General features: G+C 40.2%; 1 protein-coding gene across 6 annotated transcripts in view; it reads left to right on the top strand.

Moving 5' to 3' along the window:
* LYN (LYN proto-oncogene, Src family tyrosine kinase) overlaps positions 1 to 19,369 on the top strand; it is a 112,580-nt gene that overhangs the window by 5,536 nt on the left and 87,675 nt on the right. The window contains exon 1 of one of the 6 annotated variants that reach the window (XM_039868924.1): positions 8,317 to 8,494. The exons of 4 other annotated variants lie outside the window; for them this stretch is intronic. The gene's annotated coding sequence lies outside the window, so the exon portion shown is untranslated. Of the gene's footprint in view, positions 1 to 8,316; positions 8,495 to 19,369 lie in introns of those variants that run through there. One more of the 6 variants, XM_039868921.1, reaches the window with a different exon arrangement.

The raw sequence follows: 19,369 nt of genomic DNA, 5'->3' as shown, positions 1-19,369 counted from the left end.
AATGGTTAAAGAGCTGCTCCTTCTGGGTTGTTGGGGAGTGTGAGTCAGAGCAGACTATTTGATACTGCCTTGGTGAGATCTATCAGAGTTTAAAAGCGCACAAAGTTAGGCCCAGCAATTCTACAAGCTCCTACAAGAGGGGGGTATATTAAACAAATACAAATTAGGATACAACCATACAATGGAATACCTTGTAGATATTTTTAAAAGTCACAAATTGTACTTACTAATATGAAAGATGTTTTTAAAAAACCAAACACAAACTGATAGGTAATATGTGATACCATTTCTGAAATAAAATAGTCACATAATGTAGTAGGATACATAATCTGTAAGCTATTCATATTAATAATTTTTGCACTGAAGTTTTAATAGTGATTATTTCTGAAGGATGGGCGAATGCTTATTTTTTTTCTTTCATACATCTTTTTAAGAATGAACATCACTTAGATGACCTTAAAACAGCAGTAAAATGAACAATGACATGGAGCCAATGTGACTGCAGAGGGAAGGAGAAGGATCCACTTCTGATATTTAGTTATATTTAGTATTGAGTTTAGCAAAACTTTCTTGAAGATCCACTGCGCGTCAGGCAGTGTCAGAGCTGAGGCACAAATGTGCAGACATTATTGGAAATTTGGAAGCGGGCAGACAGGGCTCGGTGAACCAAGGAGGGACCCACGCCGAAATGGAACAGATCAAGTTGGCGCAGGGATCATTCGAGGCTGTAGAATTCGGTCCGGTGCGGTCATCAGACGGCGTGCAGCTCCCTTGTTCAAGGCATGGAGTACCCGTGTACGGAACTAGATGTTGGATTTTGTCGTGTAAATGAAGGGGAATCCTTGGAACCTTTTAGTAGGAAGCCGATTTTTTCCCATCATAATCAACCTCTTGCCTAGACTCTTTCATGTTCAAGGATTTATGATGTTGCCGAATAATGAAGAGACGTTGAACACGCATGTCCTGCTTCGAATAGGTGGATGATTAACTGAGGGACTCGCGGACTTCCACAGAGATTAATTTGGGGCTAGAAAGTAACATTTATTGCTGTTTTACATGACATCAGAAGGTTTGGCTTTACAGTCACTAGCGAGGAGGTACTTGATAACTGCCCTAAATAGTGATGATCTTGCCCAAACTTGTATCTGAATCTTCGTGACGATGACACTATTGAAGAAATAGCACTTTGGAGGGGAGGGCTAAGTCTCTGTGGGGTGTAGCGGTGTTTCCTCCCCGATTTAAAAGGCAAATATGTTGCAAAGCAGCAGCTTGGTGTTGGGATTGTGCTTTTGATATATAGATTAGTTTATTAAAAGCATCACCGTAATTAGGAATGGCAATATTTGGTCAAAATGGTATAATTTGCCAATTACTCAAATAACAGCCTCGCATCATCAAATTTAGCATGTTGAATATCTACTGTATTTAATGGCTATTATCAATAATTAATAGCATTAATAAATAAATTGTCAATACTATTAATAAAATTGATAAGTTACTAATGATATGAATAAGTTGATAATTTGTGCTGATTCTTAATTTTAAATCTGGGGGGAGAGCATATAATATGGCGGAAAGTAAGTGGGCTTCCGAGTCCGCATCCAGGCTCCAGCGCCTGCGACTTAAGGCAAGTTACTTATTCTCACCGTTTCCTCTTTTATGAAGTGGTGGTAATAATACCCACTGCTCAGGTTTGTGGTGGTGAATAGCAGAGCTAATATGTAATCTCCTAATATCGTTTCTGGAACCCAGAAGGCACATAATAAAAGGGAACTGTTTTCCTACTAGATGTGGGCTTTTCTCTCTTACAGGGGAGGAGCGCTGTCCGTTCCTTCCATCACCAGATACAGCTGACCCTTGAGCGACAGGGGTTTGAACTGCATGGGTCCACTTCTTCTCTAAGAGTCATGCTGTTTTCGACCTGGGTTAGGGATCTGAGGGTGGGGAGGGCCTACTGTGTGCATTGTTCTGTGTCATTTTACTTGAAGGACTTGAGCGTCATCTGCCAGAGGTCCTGGAACCAGCCCTCCTCAGATACCTAGGGGTAACTAGTTAAGTTTTGGGGGAGTCAAAAGTTATATCTAGATTTTCAACTGCACTAACCCCTGCATTGTTCAAGAGTCAGTTGGACTGAGTAAGAAGTTTATATAGTGTCGCAGTCCAGGAAAAGTTCAGAGTCTAGTGAGTGACTCAATCATAAACTATCCTACCTAGCACGGTGTCTGCTGGAGGCTCAGGTGTTTGGTCGGTTGAACTTCTGAGCTGCTTACGAGGTACCAGGAATTGCCAGAAGCACAGGGGTCAGCAGGATGCTCTCTGCATTCAGAGATGCCCGGAGTAGTGGGGGCAAGGAGACATAAACGTGGTTTTCACAGAGTGGGATTAGTGCTGTGCTACAGAGTACAGAGTGCTCTGTGAGCAGAAGGAAGGGCTGTTGCTGATAGTGAGGACAAAATGATGGAGCAGGGGCTGGTAGAGGGAGAAGGAATTCACCAGCTGGAGGCCTTAAGGGGAAATGCAAAGATGTGAAAGAGCCCAGGGACTCCAGAAAGGTGAGGGGACCCCAAAAAGGTGGAGGGCCCCCTGGCCTGGGCTACAGGGATGGACTACATCCCCAAATAACAAGAGGCTTTGTAATATGGAGAGTGACAGGCAAAAATAGTAATGGACACAATCCCTGGCTTTAAATATATTTTCAATACCAACTTTATGGTCATCAGTATAATCAAATAGGCACCATAAGAGCTGGTTTTTGTCTCATTGGACCACATTGACCTTTTCAATTGTTTCAAATTTAATGGATGCCAAATGCATATAAGAAAGAAATTTTACCAAGTTAAATTTCATAACTGCCTGCAGATCTTTTACTTTATGGTTTTGTTATTTTCAAAGTTTTAAGTGGATTAAGACAACCACTAAATGAGGATTTAATTGTAATTTTCCTTAAATTTCTTTCTAAGTAGATAATCTTTCAAGAGTCTAGTAGAAAAAATTTCAACTGCTTTGGTGAATGACTCTCAAATTTTACATTGTTGTTATAGTCGTAAGTCTTCAACTAAGTTAGTAGTATACAATCTAATTTAACAAATGAATGACCACCTCTGGTATTAAGTATCAACTGCTGGGCTCTTGACATCATCTCTCTACCTTGGTATCCAACATTAGAATCACAGAATCTTATAGAAGGAAGAGATTTTGGTGGTGTGTCTTACACATAGCCCTTAAAACGTAGTCCCTTGAACACTGAGTCTCGAATGTTAGTATTTGCCCCAGGTGATTCCCATGAAGGTGATGGAAATCACACACATTATGAGATGCACTGTGACGGAGATATTCCTGCTGCCCAAAGTGGCCCATTTCATTTTTGGACAGCTATGGCTGTTGGAAAGCTTTTTCTCTCATGCTATAATATTTTATTTCCAGAGTTTCTGTCTCTTGATTCTAGTTCTGCCCTCTGGCACTGTTTTCACACATTTGAAGCCAGCCACTGTTGGATTGGCTGGATAACTACTCACTGTGGGCCGTAGGAATGGGGTGCATAGGGATGTTATTGACTGTCTGCCCACTCAGCACTATTATTCCACCTCTTTTCCTAACAGAACACAGATTATATCAGGATCCATCATCTCCCCTGAAGTGACTGGTCAAGGGCTCCAATTCTTGCCAATGTTTGCTTCATGAATGGGTATACTTTGGTTTGGACAGTAATCAGTAAAGCAAAGTAATATTCCACAGACGGTCCTAAGATGCAAGCAGAAAAGCTGTGGCGGAGGGAGGAGAGAAGAAAGTGAGAGAGAAATGAAGGATAAAGAAACAACTGAGAATCAGAAATTAGGAGGAAAATACTGAGTGATCTTGATTGCACATGGGATGTGGTTGTCCACTTTGTCTCTTCTAGTCACACAGACTAGTGTGGCATTAATGTTGAAATTGGGCTTCTGTAGCCATAATTTATTTTTTAGATATATATTTATTATTATGTGTTAGGCATCGTAGCGGGTGCTTGGGGGGCAGACATAAATATTGTTAAGAAGAATTTATTGTACTCTAATCTCTCTGGGCTGTTCACAGATCAGAAGCCTGACAAATTAATTTGCCGTGGTTGTGGATGGGACGATAACCTCGCCCAGGGGATCCCTGGGCACCTGAATCAGTGCACAGAAACCAATTTTTCCAGCAAGAAAGAAAGCAATGGGTGAGATAATGGTTAGAGCACAGGAAATGAACTTAATCACATTCATGTTCAAATTCTAGGTGTGTCCTTTCCTAGCAATGGAACAAGGTGCCTCGTGATCCTCATATTTAAACCCCAGAGGTTGATCATGAGGACTCCAAGATATAGTGGATTCAGAGCCAGCATGTGTGAGGCCATGGCCAGCGGTAGTCATGGTTATTATTACTATCTAGTCCTCCTTCTTCTAAAAGGTTCTGCAAGAGATTCACTCAGCCTGTGCTTACAAACTTCTAATCATGCTTTCTGACTTGATAATTGTGTTATTTGTAGCCATGTACTCACTGATTCCAATTACAAAATAGGAAAGAGTATGTCCAATGAAGTTCTTCTCAATAGGCTTGAAGGGGAGTTTTAAAAAGGTTTTCCCAATGCTGGAGTGCTTTTTTCTTTTAAGTATAACATATACATAGCAAAGTATAGAAAACAGACAAGTGTAGCTCAAAACAAACACTCATGTGACCACCCCAGAGCGAAAAGCAGAGCAGTGCTCCGACCCACTGTTTCCCTGGGCACCCCCAAACAGCATCCTCCCTTCCCAAAGGCTTCTGCCATGCTGCTTCCAGTTTTACTTAGTTTCCGATGTTGGCTTTTTAACATTAAAGTGTAAGAGATCGAAAAGCAGTACAAAGCCATTTGGTTTGGCAGATAAACAGATTTTCAAGCTGTGGGTTTAGCTGGCACAGGCATCTCCCTGTGTGCTGAATTACTGCAGTGCAGTCAAAGAACAGGTCCTTGTCCTGTTTCATACCCTGGCTATTCAGTTGCTAAAATTCTCACAGTTGAGTTTGATCAGAGGCCTATTTAAATACATTTTTATTCAACCATTAGTTAAAAAATTGGATGGTACTAGCCATATATAGATTGTTTTTTCTACCCATCTCTGCATAGCTAAGTACATTTATAAATGCAAATTTATAAATGTGGGTGAGATAGGGTGGTTTCCAGTGACCCACATGTAATCAAACATCCTGCTATAAGATGCAGAGCCAGTCTGTGTATAGACATTTAAAAGTACTGACTGGTTTTGTGCATTCAGTTAGGATAGTCCTCAGTAAAATAGGACTCATTTTTCTCATGTGAAAGAACATAGCAGCCTTTTTACTGACTGTTTGTTCTGCCTCATGTAGTTTTGACATTTATTTTTGTTGGGGGTGAGAGAGAGCCATAGATTGACCTGTGGAATTTATTAATCCATGAAGTAATGCTTCATTTATTCATCATTCAGAAAACATTTCTCGGATCCTCACTGGTCATGAATATGCATGCATATGACTTGCAGTCACATCGTTTAGCTCTCAATAGCAGACTTGTTCCACATACACTCAAGAAGTTAAAATATTTGAAAAACTGGAACGAGGAGTATAAATTTCTAGGTCATATGAAATATAAAGAACACACACAGGCTGTGGAGTAGCGAGGTGCCATCTTCCTGTGAAAAAGTCACGATTGTGATTCAGATTAAGGAAGGAATGTGGAGTCCGTGGTTTGACTCCTGCAGCCCCGGTTAAATCACAGTTTCTGATGCTTGGGGTTTTTCATCACTTATCTGTCGGCAGCTGCTGAATGCTACAGAAGGTTTGAACGAGGAGTGAATCCTGAGAATGGAGGGAAGGGAGGATTAGACGAAGATGACTGGCCAGAGCAAAGTAATTTTCAAGTGAAGAAGAGCATTCCTCATCAGAGAAGAAAAAAAGGAAAGATGGGAAAACAATTTAGCTAGATTTCTTACTGATCCTGCTGAAGAGTGTAGGGTGTGCATTCGTAACGGCAGAGTAGCTCCTGAGAAAAGTGGCTATGGTTTGATCCTTGGGGTGTCTGAGGAGCAATGTGATGTCACAGTTACCAACGAAAAGACAGGAATTGGGCTCTGAGCCATGCTCTGTTACGTACTAGTCTCAGGACATTAGATGAAGTTCCTTAGGCTCATCAGGCCTTGTTTTCCTAATCCATAAGATAGTAATCAGAATGTGTTTGTCTCGTATTTCATCGAGTTGTTGCAAGAATTAAGTGAGGTAACATCCCTGAGAGTTCTTGGAGAAATCAACCCAAGATGCACTTTGGGCCATTGTTTCGGATTAAACTTTCGTACCCCTAGCTTTTTCCTGATTTTTGGAGGATCTTGTCCGCCTCGCCATTCATGGTATTCCTGGACTGTTTCGATTGGATTCGCTCATGCCTCACCACCAGTCCGGAGTGAAACTGAGCCTTGGTGTACACATCAGATGCAAATTCATTCTTCTTAACATGTTCCAGCAAAAGGCAAAGGGAAAACATTTTCTTTCCTTAGTAGACAGTCACGAAGCATGAGATAAAGCAGTTTTTAAAAAGCTAGTTTTATCGATTAGGAAACAGAGTAAATAAAAACCTTAAAAAACTTGCCTAATTTGGAAGAGGCGCATCCCCAGGGTCCCTCGCCTCCATGCAAATCCCCAGGGTCCCTCGCCTCCATGCAAATGTTTGTCCTCTGCCCCACACCCCCCTACACCCCCCCACATTGCAGTGAAATAACTGCAATCTGATCAGCTGGATGGAGAACCACGCACTGAGCAGGGAGCTGACTTAGTGCAGGCTGTCCATCCATATGTCCTCCAATTCACCTCATGGCAGCTTGGCCCATTTTTCCCGACAAGAAGATGAGGAACAAACATTAGTTCATTAGCCTTTTGATTCATGTGACTCCTATCATGCCTCATGCCATCCATATAACTGAAAATTCAGGTTATAGATTAAGGAAAGAGAAGTTTGCTCTATGGGTATCTTAAAAGGTACTCTGCCTCCTTCCCAACAATAAAGTACACAGTGCTTGAAATCTTGCTCAGTTAAAAACACCTTGAGATAGGGAACTAGTTTTTTGGATGCTGAGCCAACCTCAAACTTCACCTGTGGTGTTTATGAGGGGCTTGACTGCACAGGACCCCGAGTTCTAACAGCCTGGCTGGTCGTTCCCTGGTCTCACTCTTAAATCTTCCCTCTCAACCTTGATTTCTCCCCTAGTTTAATGGAAAACCTTCTACGTAATATGTACATCGAAATATTTCAAAATCCTTTTAGTAAAAAGATACAGCACTTTAAGCCATCAGAATAACTTTTTAAGATTAGTAAATGTTTCTCCTTATGAAAAGAGTAACAAAAATTTAAATGAAAGTAGATTTGATTTTAAGAAACGACTGTTTTCTTTTTGCTTTTTTTTGGTCAACTTTTAAAAGTTTGCTATACAATTCTATCATTTTAAATAGATTTATAGATATATTTAACCACCTTCATAAAGGTGCAGAACAGTTCTATCACCAGCCCCGGCCCCAAGAAAAACAAAACTCCCTACCCTCTGGCAAGCACTGATCTGTTCTCTGTTGCTCTACGTTTGCCTTTTCCCGAATGTCATATAAATAGAATCATACTGTACATGACCTTTTTTACAATTCGGCTTTATTGAGATATAATTCGCATATCATATAATCTACTCATTTACAGTATATGATTCACTGGTTTTTAGTACATTCACAGAGTTGTGCAACCATCACTATAATCAATTTGAGAACATTTTCATCGCCCCAGAAAGGAATCCTGTACTTCAGCCGTCATTCCCCGTTTCTCCCAACCACTACCCCCTTGCCCTAGGTGGCCACTAATCTGCTTTCTGTCTCTATAGATTCCAGGCTACTGTTTTTAGTGATGTTTTGTGCGTGACTTTTGATGTTTCTCAGACTGAACTTTTTCCAATTTTATTAATTTAACTTTGCAGAATTGTGCATTGTAATTTATAAAGCAATTTCTATAAAGCTAAATATTGGTGAGGAGGGAACTTTAATTGTGTCTTTTCTCAAGAAGGATACTCAGAATAGTTTTTCTCTTTTAGACCTTCTACTTAAAAAAAAATAAAGGTCCTCTGCATGAGAATCCTCCAGGATGGTAAGGGTGTGTTAGTCACATTGGAATGATAGTTATTTGGGAGGGAATTCTAGAAAGCTGAGTTTCGAATTTTGAGGGTAAACTAGATATTTTGTCCTGCTGCATTCTGCTGCCTGGGGGTGATGGCAGTGCTCTTGACTCCCAGGTTTACTTTGGGGAGTGTTCTCTGTGAGCCCACCCCTCCTCCAGAATGGATGTGATCATAGCTTCTCATAGGCTCCGACAAGCATCAAATGAAATACGATTATTTGAGCCAGTGCTCTTTAGCACTTCTCTTCTTTATGAGAGGTAATGTCATGTAGGGATGATAGACAGAAGACCCAGTCACGTGACCTGTCTCCACATTTGGAGGTATGAGTTCTCACTGTTAGAGGTATTACCTCGGGCAAGTCACTTAACTTCCTGTTGTCTCCCTGTGGCCATCTGCTATGTGACAATGAATAATAGAAGGTCTTTTGAAGTTTAGCTGTGATTATTTATGTGGATGTACTTGAAACATAATAGAAGCTTAACAAATATTTGATATTTGCTTTTCTTTTTGCTAAAGTAATCGGTTTATGGCCATCATAGTCTTTAGGGAGCTTGTTTTGTGCAACTATATGGAAGTTACTGAAAAGAGTTTTCAGAGGCTATGTAGTCTGAACTTAGATGCATACTTGGACCGGAGCCAGCGCTACATTTTGAAATACTTCTTAAAGCTTAGAAGCACAGTGTGTTGCTGAAAGGAAAAGAATGTTTGGGTGAACGATGGACAAAGGAGAAACCCACACCAGGATGACTTAAGTTTTCTGTACATCGCTAAGTCTCTGTAGGGAGCTGAAGGAATTCTCTGGCTTTCAGGGCCTCGAACCCAGACGGTCTGACTGAAGACCAGCTAATGATGAGCCACAGGCTCCAATCTGAAGTTTTCTTTAGACAAAAGACTGATGCGTGAGGACCACAGAGAAAAAGGAGTCGGGAATGATTAGTTTGTGCATAGAAGGGAAAGCTAATTTCTTCCTTAATTGGAAGAGTTTTATAATAACATCACCGTAATTGTTCCACTTTTATATCAGGCAATAATTACCTTTCACAGCAAATATAATAAAAATAGCAGTCACTTATTGAGCGTGCTTCCTCTGTCAGGTGACTAATTCCTTATAAGGTGTGTTATTGATATTCTTGTTATCGATAAAAGAAACCCAAGCTCAGAGATGATACTTTGCTCCTTTAGCTACTACGTAAATGGAATCTGAGCCAACTTGACTCAAGCTGATGTGTTTTATTTAACTTCGAAAGTTATTTTTTAAAAATAATAATTATAATATGTAGAAGGTAAGTAATGTCCTTGACTTTAGTTTATCAAATTGACTTTATACATTAACTCAAATGTAAACAGGAAAATATGATTGCTGCCAAGGGACTAGTAATAAGTGCGATGCAGCAACCATTTATTGAGCATGCACCGTGCATCACTCATTACTCTAAACACTCGCTAAGTTTTTATTCATTTAATCCTCATGACGACCTTATGATATTGATACGATTATCATTCCTTTTTTGCAGATAAAGAAAAGTTAATTAACTTGCCCAATGACGTGTCGCTCTGGGAGGCAGAGCTGGAACTTGAACTCAGGAAATGTGGCTCTCAAGCCCACCTCTGTCACTGCACTAACCCAACGCGCAGTCACCCTGTCTTGGGGGAAGGCAAGAGCCCAGAGGCAAAAAACCAGTCAGTATAGCCAAAGCAAGAGAAAGCCCCCAATTTCGACAATTTGGTGTTATTTTTACTATGATCACGGCTTGAAGAGATGAAAAGAAAAAAAATTTTTTATGGAAATAGCACTGAAAATTTAAACATTAAATCAAGAGTTTAAAGCTTGATCATTAAACCAGTTGAATTTATCTGCATTCACTTCAGCAAGCAACTCGGTTTATATCAGTTATAGTTGTCACCATTTGCTGGAAAGAATAATTTTCCTCTTCCGGCAAACCAAAGTAAATAGCTAAGAGTGAGTCACGATTGGATCAAGCCTTTTCTTCCGCACATATATCACATTTTTCTTTTGCAAAATGCTTAGCTTGTGTTTTCTTCCCATTAAGCAGTAACTCTTTGATATCTTATATTCTCTCATATTTTTTAAAATGCTGCCACAAAACTTGGGACTTTGAAAAGTGATTAAGATGAACAGATTACCAGTGGTGAAGGGCAGATAATAGGCAAAGAATATATGGAGCAGTTGAGTTGCAAGGCCATCTTTATTTAGCTCACTCCCTTTGCTGTGGCATTTGCAGCCATGCGTTTAGATACCTGAGGTAGACTAGCCTGGGAAGCGGTGTCAGCTGTGTTACGGTGCTTGTTGCTCAGTATTTGGCACTCCATGACTCCTGTGTGGTTTATAAACAGCTGTTTCCATTTCTGAGTGATAGCTTTCTGCAAAGAAGTGAAAAGAAAAATGGATAAGATTTCAACTTCTCTTTTAAAAAAATGTGTTAGGATCACCTCTACTTCCTTTCATTACTGGAGTGTCACGTGACTCTTTAAGCAAAACCCCAGTTTTCTCTCCTCTTGAGGAAGTCGGTGTGAGTGGAAGTGTTTTAACATTAACTTTAACATAAAAGGAGCAGTTTAATCTCTATGTCAGTCCTTGTGCTCTTGGGCTCAGGCAGGGTCCTCTTTTGGTATGCCTTGTGATCTAACTGGATCCACTTCTGGTGATTTCCCTGGACTAATAGTCCGCAAATATGGTAGCTTAAGGCTTAGCACTGGGCAGAGGTGGTATGTTACTCTTGCTTTCTGTGGGGCTAATAGTAGACATGAGGACTCTTGTGTCAATGTTTTTCAGGCTGATTTAGAAAGAGCATGGGGCATATACTTAAATAAACCCCACTGACTGACAGTTTGGGCCCGTTGCTGGGCCTGTAAGAACCTTCGGAACACAGAACCATTGCTCCATCCTAGACCGGCCACTTGAGACCCTTCTGAGGCTGAGCCAGACACAGCAAGGAGAGAGCTAAGTCATCTAGTTGTACTTCCTGGCTCGACCAAACATAAACAGATGAGAAGAACCTGAGCCGAAAAGGGTATTAGGACTGTGATTTGGGTTAATATTACTACCCCAGGGTAGTAATGGATTCATTACTGGACAGACACAGGAAAGAATCTGGGGTTAGAAAAGCCAGTTGAGTAAATGATGATGTATCATCATTAAAGAAATGTTTCGTATAGCAGGTCCTCGAATAATGTCCCTTCTTTCAATGTCTTTTAGTCCTTTCGTTATAATGTTGATAAGAAAAAATATTGGTTTCCTGCCAGGGCCACTGTTTGTGTGGAGTTTGCACATTCTCCCCTCGTCTATGGTTTTGTTTTGTTTTTTCCTGAGGACTCTGCTTTCCTCCCACATCCCGAAGATGTGCAAGTAAAGTGACTGATGTGTTCACGTTGTCCCAGTCTGAGTGTGGCCCTGGGATGGAAGGGTGTCCTGTCCAGGGCGGGTCCCACCCTGAGCCCGGAGCTGCCAGGTGACACTCTGGCCACTGTGACCGTGAACTAGAATAAGTGGTTTGGAAAATCGTGATCTTGTTTTTATTCATCTTTTCTAAATGTATGTATAACTCACATTTATTTCACTGTTTAATATTAGAAGTGTTTGGGGTCTTCATTCAGAAGTTTAGTGATGTTTATGTGACCAGAAATAGGCTATAGGAGCTGAACTCTTGTTTATATCAATCAGCCTGTGGCAAAATTGGTTTTGTTACATATTGTTTAGCTTAAAGTCATAGGTTCCAAAAACCTATAGATGGTTTTAAGTGAGGACTTACTGTGTTTATACGAACGGGAAGGTGTCTTCACATTAGAGCAGATAAAAGAATGGAATCCTTTTTAGAGGTTTGTTTAAAGTCATCAAAAGAACAACATGAACTGATGAAAATTATTTAGGCTTCTGTGTGCAAGATCTATGGGGTAAAGTTGAAACAGATGAACTAAACCTCAGCCAGAGAAGAGTACTGAACTGAATGACTTCTAATGTTTCTGACTACCCATGTTTGATGAAATGAACAGGTTGGAAATTTTCTGCATTTCTAAGTTTTACCTTTAAGATCGGGGGGAAATTTTTCCTAGGAAGCTCTCCTTCACTGTAAGTTCTTTTTACTTCTGTGTCTATAATCTAATCTGACTACATTGGGTTTATTGAGAACCTCCCATTTGAAAGTGTTTTGTTATCTATTTATGATTAGCCTGACTATTGTTTGTTTATCTAGAATTTAAGGTGTTTTATCCTTCTTGTAGACCTTGAAGTTTTAAACATGAAGTAGAATTGTTTTATCAATCATACAATATTTGTTCTCTGACAGGTGATTATAAACAATGCGGTAGAGTGACTCTTGAAATAAGGGAAAATGATAGCAATAGTTTTATAATAGATGAAGTATAAGTGAATTGTGTTTTTTAAAAAAATACACCGCAAAGCTAATACTTTGGAAATGTTACCATTTTCTTTATGGCTATAGTGTCACCAAATTTAGGATTAAATGACTTTCCATTTTTTGCTATCAGGTTTGAGAACAAAAATCAAGTTCACGGAAGCAAAAATATGATATGAAAGTCAACTTTACTATACACCGGCAAATGCATTTGCAGTCGTGGGCTCTGTTTATCAATCAGAGCTTTTTTTTTTCCCCCCTCTAAACATTTTTTTCTGTTTCGAGTTTCGGTATGGGGTTAGGTTGGCAGTGGATAAATTCCAGTCCCCACTCTTGACTCAGGGCATGGAATTATAATGCCATATGGGACAATTACTGTAACAGTTAACCATCAGGGAGCCTGGGGCAAACCATCTACAGCGTTTCCATTGCTTTGATTTCAATTCTGACGTGGAATTCAGCATCTGATAAGGTTTCCAGCACTATTGGACTTTGACTTTCTTCTTCAAAAGTGGGTGAGGTGATAGTGTAGGGTTTTTCTGGTGGTTCTCAACCCTGGCTGTCCATTAGAATCAATGGAGAGCATTTACACCACCGCGTGCCCGTGCTGCATCCCGACCAATTAAATGGGAGTTGGGGGAGAACCCAGACATCAGTAGCTTTTAGAGCTCTCCCAGAGATTCTGCTTGTGTACCAAGATTGAGCACCATTTCACTAGACCCAGCCATCACAGAATCTTTGGGCTATTATAAGAAAATCTTTGGATCAATGAATTAAGGTGGTCCTATTCAGGGAAATGAGTTAGGTCAAGATGTGCCCTGAATAACTACCTACCCAAAAGGCCACCTCAAGGCACCCCTTTGAGGAAAGGCGACTACAGTGAATGCCAGTTAGGAGGTGGACAGTTTCCTGGGTAAAATGCTGGCTTCACTCAGTTTCTCCCTTAAGCTTAAGAAGCATCTGTAATGAGACAAGGACACACCACATGCTGGACAGCCTCACTCTCCAAAACAGCCTTGTCTCTGCTGTGCTGTAAGCTGGGTGGGGATGAACAGAGCTTCTCACGCTCTGGGGACTTCACATTCCGGCCTGGAGTATCTTGCATGGGCCGAGGGAAGGAGTCTGCTCTCCCGGGACATGGCTCCAGCAGCTCTGAGGGTGGCTCATTCGCCCTGGCTTCTGCAAAGCAACCTGTGAGTGAGAAAAGAGTATGCAATAGGAAACATGAAGTCTGTCATAAATCCTCAAACAGTTTTTTGTTTTTTTCTTTTTACCTACAACAGATTGGCTGATCCGCTCAGAAATGGGGCACCTGTTTTGTCAAAGGGCTGGGATGGTGAGGTCTGCTCTATGAACTCTGGACAAACGACCCCCTCTCTGAGCTGCTTTTGTGCCATCTGTTAGAATTCCATATCAGGATTGGTTGTGAAAGAATATGTGAAAGTGCTTTATTAAAAAACAAAAAGAAAGAAATTAATCGAACCCCATTCAAACTCCGGCTGAGCGGGGTGTGCGCCCTCCTGCTCGTGGGAGAAGGAGCAGTCCTCAGGAAACCAGCAACCCTGTCCGAGAGGTATTTTCCTCTTTCCGCATCATTCATGGTGATTTTGTGAGCCCTTATGACCCATTAAGAAAAAGAAGAAAGGACGAACAACACTAAAATGCTGGTGAGGATGTGGCGAGACCGGAGTATTAGGAGGGACAAACAGACACTGCAGGAAACCCGCCAGTAGCTTACAAAATTCGTACAAAATTCAGCATCTATCTACCTCGCCACCAAGCAGTTCTACTTTTAGGTATTTACACAGGAAGAATGAAAACATATGTCCACAAAAAGATGTGTAGGATGATGTTTTCGTAGTATATTTTTTAAAACCCTAGAAATGTCTCACATATTCATTGTCAGAAGTGTGGTTCAATAAATTTCAATGATATATTCATAAAATGGGATACTACTCCAACAAAAACAAAAAGATACTGATAGATGCAACCACTGGCTGGATCTCCAACATTATATTAAGTGAAGTAAGTCACACAGAAAAGAATAATACAGTATGATTTCATTTGTATGAAGTTTAAAAACTGATCACAGGGGAAAGTGACTTAGAAAGAGACAGAAGAGGACTATGGAGGTGATAGGAATGTTCTGTATCTTGTTTTGGAAGGTGGGGATGTGGGTGCAGACACATACGAAATCTGATCTGGCATAGCATTTAAGATCTGTGCATTTCACTATATGTACATTTTTTATAGTGGTTAATCAAAATTTGTTTTTCTTATTTTTTTAAATTGTGGCAAAATACGCATAACATGACATTTACCATCTTTAACCATTTTTAAGTACGCTGTGGTATTAAGTGTATTCTCACTGTTATGCAACCATCACTACCATCCATCTCCAGAATACTGTATATAAATTTTACCTCGGTAAGAAAAGCAAACTAAAAATAATCTCATACAGTGAGCTCCAGTTAAGTTATGACTGAGGTATCCATCTTGTGCATCTGTGAAGCCAACCCTGACACTCAGGGCCGTCTGCTTTTCTACATGGCTCTGAAATGTGTCAAACATTCCTCTGTTGTGGCATCTGTCACGTCTCGTCAGCGTAAGCGTTGATTTCCCTGGTTCTCCCACTGTCCCCTGATCTCCCGATGACAGAGGCGGCTTTCCTCATCCTCGTTTTCCAGGTAAGAAAGGCTTTTATGAGAATGTGCTTAGCCACATGGCCCCCATCCAGAACTTGGCTTGGTACATTTCCAAGGTTTTCTGGAAAAAAATAAATAAATAAAAATATACATATATATATGTAAAATATATATATAAATATATATATTATTTTACAGATATAGTTGTGAAAATATATATATTTATATATAATATATAAATATATATAAAATATATATATATAAATATATATATATATTTCCACAACTATATCTGTAAAATGGTTAAAGAAACTGTATGAGAATTTAGAATCCCAAAATGGGGAGCATTTAGTATGAATTCTTGGAACCATTTGCCTCTTTAACATGCGTGCTTTGCCTCTTTTCCTCCTTCTTACTGGAGTAGGCTTATGGATTCCCACACCCTGCCCTGTGACTTAGACACTTTCCTTCCTCCTGTGCCCTGTGGGTTCCTGTTCTGCCTTCACATGCTCTATCTAAACAACACCAAAGGGCCTGGGCGACCACTGCAAATATTTCATTTTCCCAGCAGCTCAGAAGCATTGAAACTAAAACTTCACACTTTTCTTCTGAAACTCCAACAATTCCAAGGAATAAAGGGAATGATAAAATAATGGGAGAAATTATCACATGCTACTATTCAAGGAGCTGGCCGCATGACTTTTTAGCTGGGCCACAGACGGTCCTGCAGGCAGCCCCTTCTTCTTCTTAAGCCAGAAAACCAAAAATAGAGTTATATGTGATAAGGGCTTCCATTCCCAGACCGCTAAACAATTTGGACCATTTCAAATTGCACATTCCTGTTTAGACATAATTTTTGTTACATGTTCAGCATTTTATCCTTGGTCTCTAATTTTATGCATTTCCTCCACAATAAGGCTGTCAGCTTACATCAAAGAGAGTGTTTTGCTTAAGGATAAAGAGTCCCTACTTTCAGCCTCCCTCCAGATTTTCATTGTGTTGCCATTGAATTAAATTAGGTTTATGGCATCTCTGTTTTTTTTGTAGCATTTTATCAACACCTTGGTCTTTTGGCTTTCTACTAAATGTTTAAAATTGCAAGTTTAAAATACAATGAAACACTCAAGTAACTGCACCAACTACCAACTATCCCCTTGAACTGATTAAGACACCACTACTGATGACTCTGAACTTGGAGAGGTGGGCAGCACCACCATGCAACAGATGGAAATGTACATTTGCTGCTTGATGGGAAAAATTCTAAATTTGATGCAGGAGAGATTGTTTAAGGATGTCAACACATGATTGTAAAAGTTGAACATGCAAAAGTGAAGACTGCTTAGACATTGAAGGAAATCTCATTTCACAAATGGGAAACTCATTTATTCATTCACGAGCAAATAGACGGTGAGGGACTATTAAATGCCAGGTTCAGTTCTAGGTGCTCTGGGACAGTGAACAGGAGACGAGGCTCTGCTCTAATGGTAATGCATTGCCAGTGGGGACAAAAAGACACTATCGTAATAAATACCTTCAGGTTGGATGAAGGCCCCTGAGGAAAATGAGACTGAGTAATGAGACGGGGGGATGTGTAAGTGATGGGGATGCTTTTTAGCTAGGTTAGCCAGGGTCTCTTTTAGCTGTGATCCAAATAATGTGGAAGACATGAGGGGGAGAGGATTCTAGGCAGAGGGGACAGCAAGTACAAAGGTCCTGAGATGGGGATGAGCTTGGGTGTCCGCAGAGAAGAAAGAAGGCTCCTGTGGCTGCAGCCAGAGAGTAAGGAGTTGGAGAAACAAGCAGAGGGCTCTCTTCAACCTCTCCTGCCTTCTCCAACCAAGGGCCCTGAAGACTTTAGTGAAGAACTTAAATTTTATTCTAAGTTCTGAAGAAAGCTGTTGGAGGGCTTTAATCAATAGATTCAGCTGTGTGGGGAACGTGGGGGGCAGATGGGGTCACCAGATTCAGCAAATAAAAATATAGGATGCCAGGTTAAACTTAAATTTCAGGTAAGCAATGAATAATTCCTTAGTATAAGTATGTCTTGTGCAATATTTGAACATATTTATACTAAAAAAATGATTTGCTGTTTATGTGAAATTCCAGTCTAACTGGGTGTCTTATATTTAATCTAGCAGCTGAGGCACCTGTGCAGGAGGCTATGGTGGTGGAGCTGAGAACGGAACAGATTGGGGATAGGTTGTGCATGTTGATGAATTGGATTTGAGGGGTGAGAAAAAGAAGAATCAAAGGTGACTTCTAGGTTTCCAACCTCAGCATCTGAGGGTGCCTTTACAGAGATGGAGATGGGAGGACTGGATCCAGTGTGTGTTGTGATATGGACAAGTCTTATTTAAGGATGTGGCAGACATGATGTGGTGTGGAGATGTGGAAGTTTGATTTCGAGTGAGCTACAAATCATCTTGGTTTGGTACCCCATCCATTCCCATCTTTTCCAGACTTCTCCTCCACCCTCATCTAGTGTTTCTCTGCTCAAACAGGAGAGAGAAGCAATTTAGACCACAGTGTAATTGAGACGAGCTACTTCCTAAATGAACTTAAACCCCAGCCAAGCTGCTGCTAAGAGAAATGGTGGAGAAAATAATGTTTTTCATAGGAATTGAACTAAAGAATATTTCTGTTTCATTGTGTAACAGATTTCTATGTTCGTCTTTTGCAATGTATCTTTAAGGCTCCATTGATAGACAATGAAACACAACAATTTTTGCAACGAGGTGGTTATGTGGGCAAAGACAGAGAAGATCAACCAGGCTCCAAAGTGTTTTAGTCCCAACATTTTAAAAATCCAATATTACGATTAGACCGCACGGTGGCTGCACTTAAGTATTTTCTGAAATTTTAGACCAAATAAGAAATTCTTTTATTATGAGGGAAAAGTAAGAATATACAAGCACAGTTGCAATATTCCTGATTATAAAGATATATCTCTTTTAAAAATGGACTACGAATATAACTTTTAAAAATAGGCCTTGTGTAAAAAGGTTATTCATCGTGACTTTATTTTTATGTAGTAATGAATTTCTGTAATGAGATCTAAATCTGGTCTTATTCGCATTTAACTATTAGAATAATTGATGATGCTATATATAAAAAAATTGTAAATCGTGTAACAGTATAGTTGGTGAGAGTGTACCTGTTGAAGCCACTTTATTAGCTAAGTATTTCGATTACACAAGGTTTGTCTGTAAAGTGGCCTTATATCCAGAGAATGTTTTGCAAAAATAAAAACTGGTTGCATTCCATTTCTTTTCTTTTTTCCCACCCCTCCTAGTAAAATCTCTTAGTAAAGATTTTTACCAAAAATTCACGTTAAAGTATAAACAATTAGTAAAGTTTACTATGTTGCTTTTCCCCAAAGGTACTCACATTTTAGTAGGGGACAAAATATTGGCTTCAGTCAAATCAGTGTAAGAATCATCTGTATTGTTTGCTACAAAAGCTCGCACCCCACTATCTGCATATGGATTCCAGTTCAGAGATCTGCCTCATGCTGGGCCCAAGAATCTGTATTTTTAACAAATACGCTGTTCATTCTTATGAACTAGCAAATCTGGAAAACACTGGCTTGAATGAAAGGATTAAAGTTGTAATTGTTGAATTACAACTAGATTAAAGATACGAGCGAAGGCACCTTTTGAGAGGCCGGAGGAGAAATCGTTGCACATAAATTATTTTATTAGTTAAATAATTCAGCAAATTTGTCGCATGTCTTCTAACGGCCATGGCAGTGTCCTGGGCGCTGAGGACACTGTGGACGATGATATGAACAAGTGCCTGAAACAGGTAGGGACATGGAAGGAGGGATGTACAGTTCTGCCTGGAGGTTCAAGATAATTTTCCACGTAGGACTTGGTACTCAAAGTGGGTTATTTGAAACAAGAAAGGGCTGTTCATAGGGTGAGAATTCCAGGGAGGAAACAGGTACAAAGGCCTAGAGGAGGTACAAGAGGTCTTAGGATATTGAGTTTCCACATGGCTGATCTGTAGAGTAGGTTGGAATGAGATGAGTGGCTTATAAAACCAGGAAGGTAGGTTGTGGCGAAGGGCATCACATGCCAAACTCTGTCATGAGGAACGAGGAAACGGAGGGGAGAGAGAACTGTAGTTGTTTTTGGAGAGATAACTGGAACTGGAACAGTAGTGTGCAGGGTGGAGA

Source organism: Pteropus medius, unplaced genomic scaffold (genome assembly GCF_902729225.1).
Source record: "Pteropus medius unplaced genomic scaffold, Ma_sr-lr_union100, whole genome shotgun sequence".
Classification (NCBI taxonomy): Eukaryota; Metazoa; Chordata; class Mammalia; order Chiroptera; family Pteropodidae; genus Pteropus; species Pteropus medius.
The sequence above is the reverse complement of the archived record's forward strand: the minus strand, read 5'-3'. Positions and strand labels throughout refer to the sequence as shown.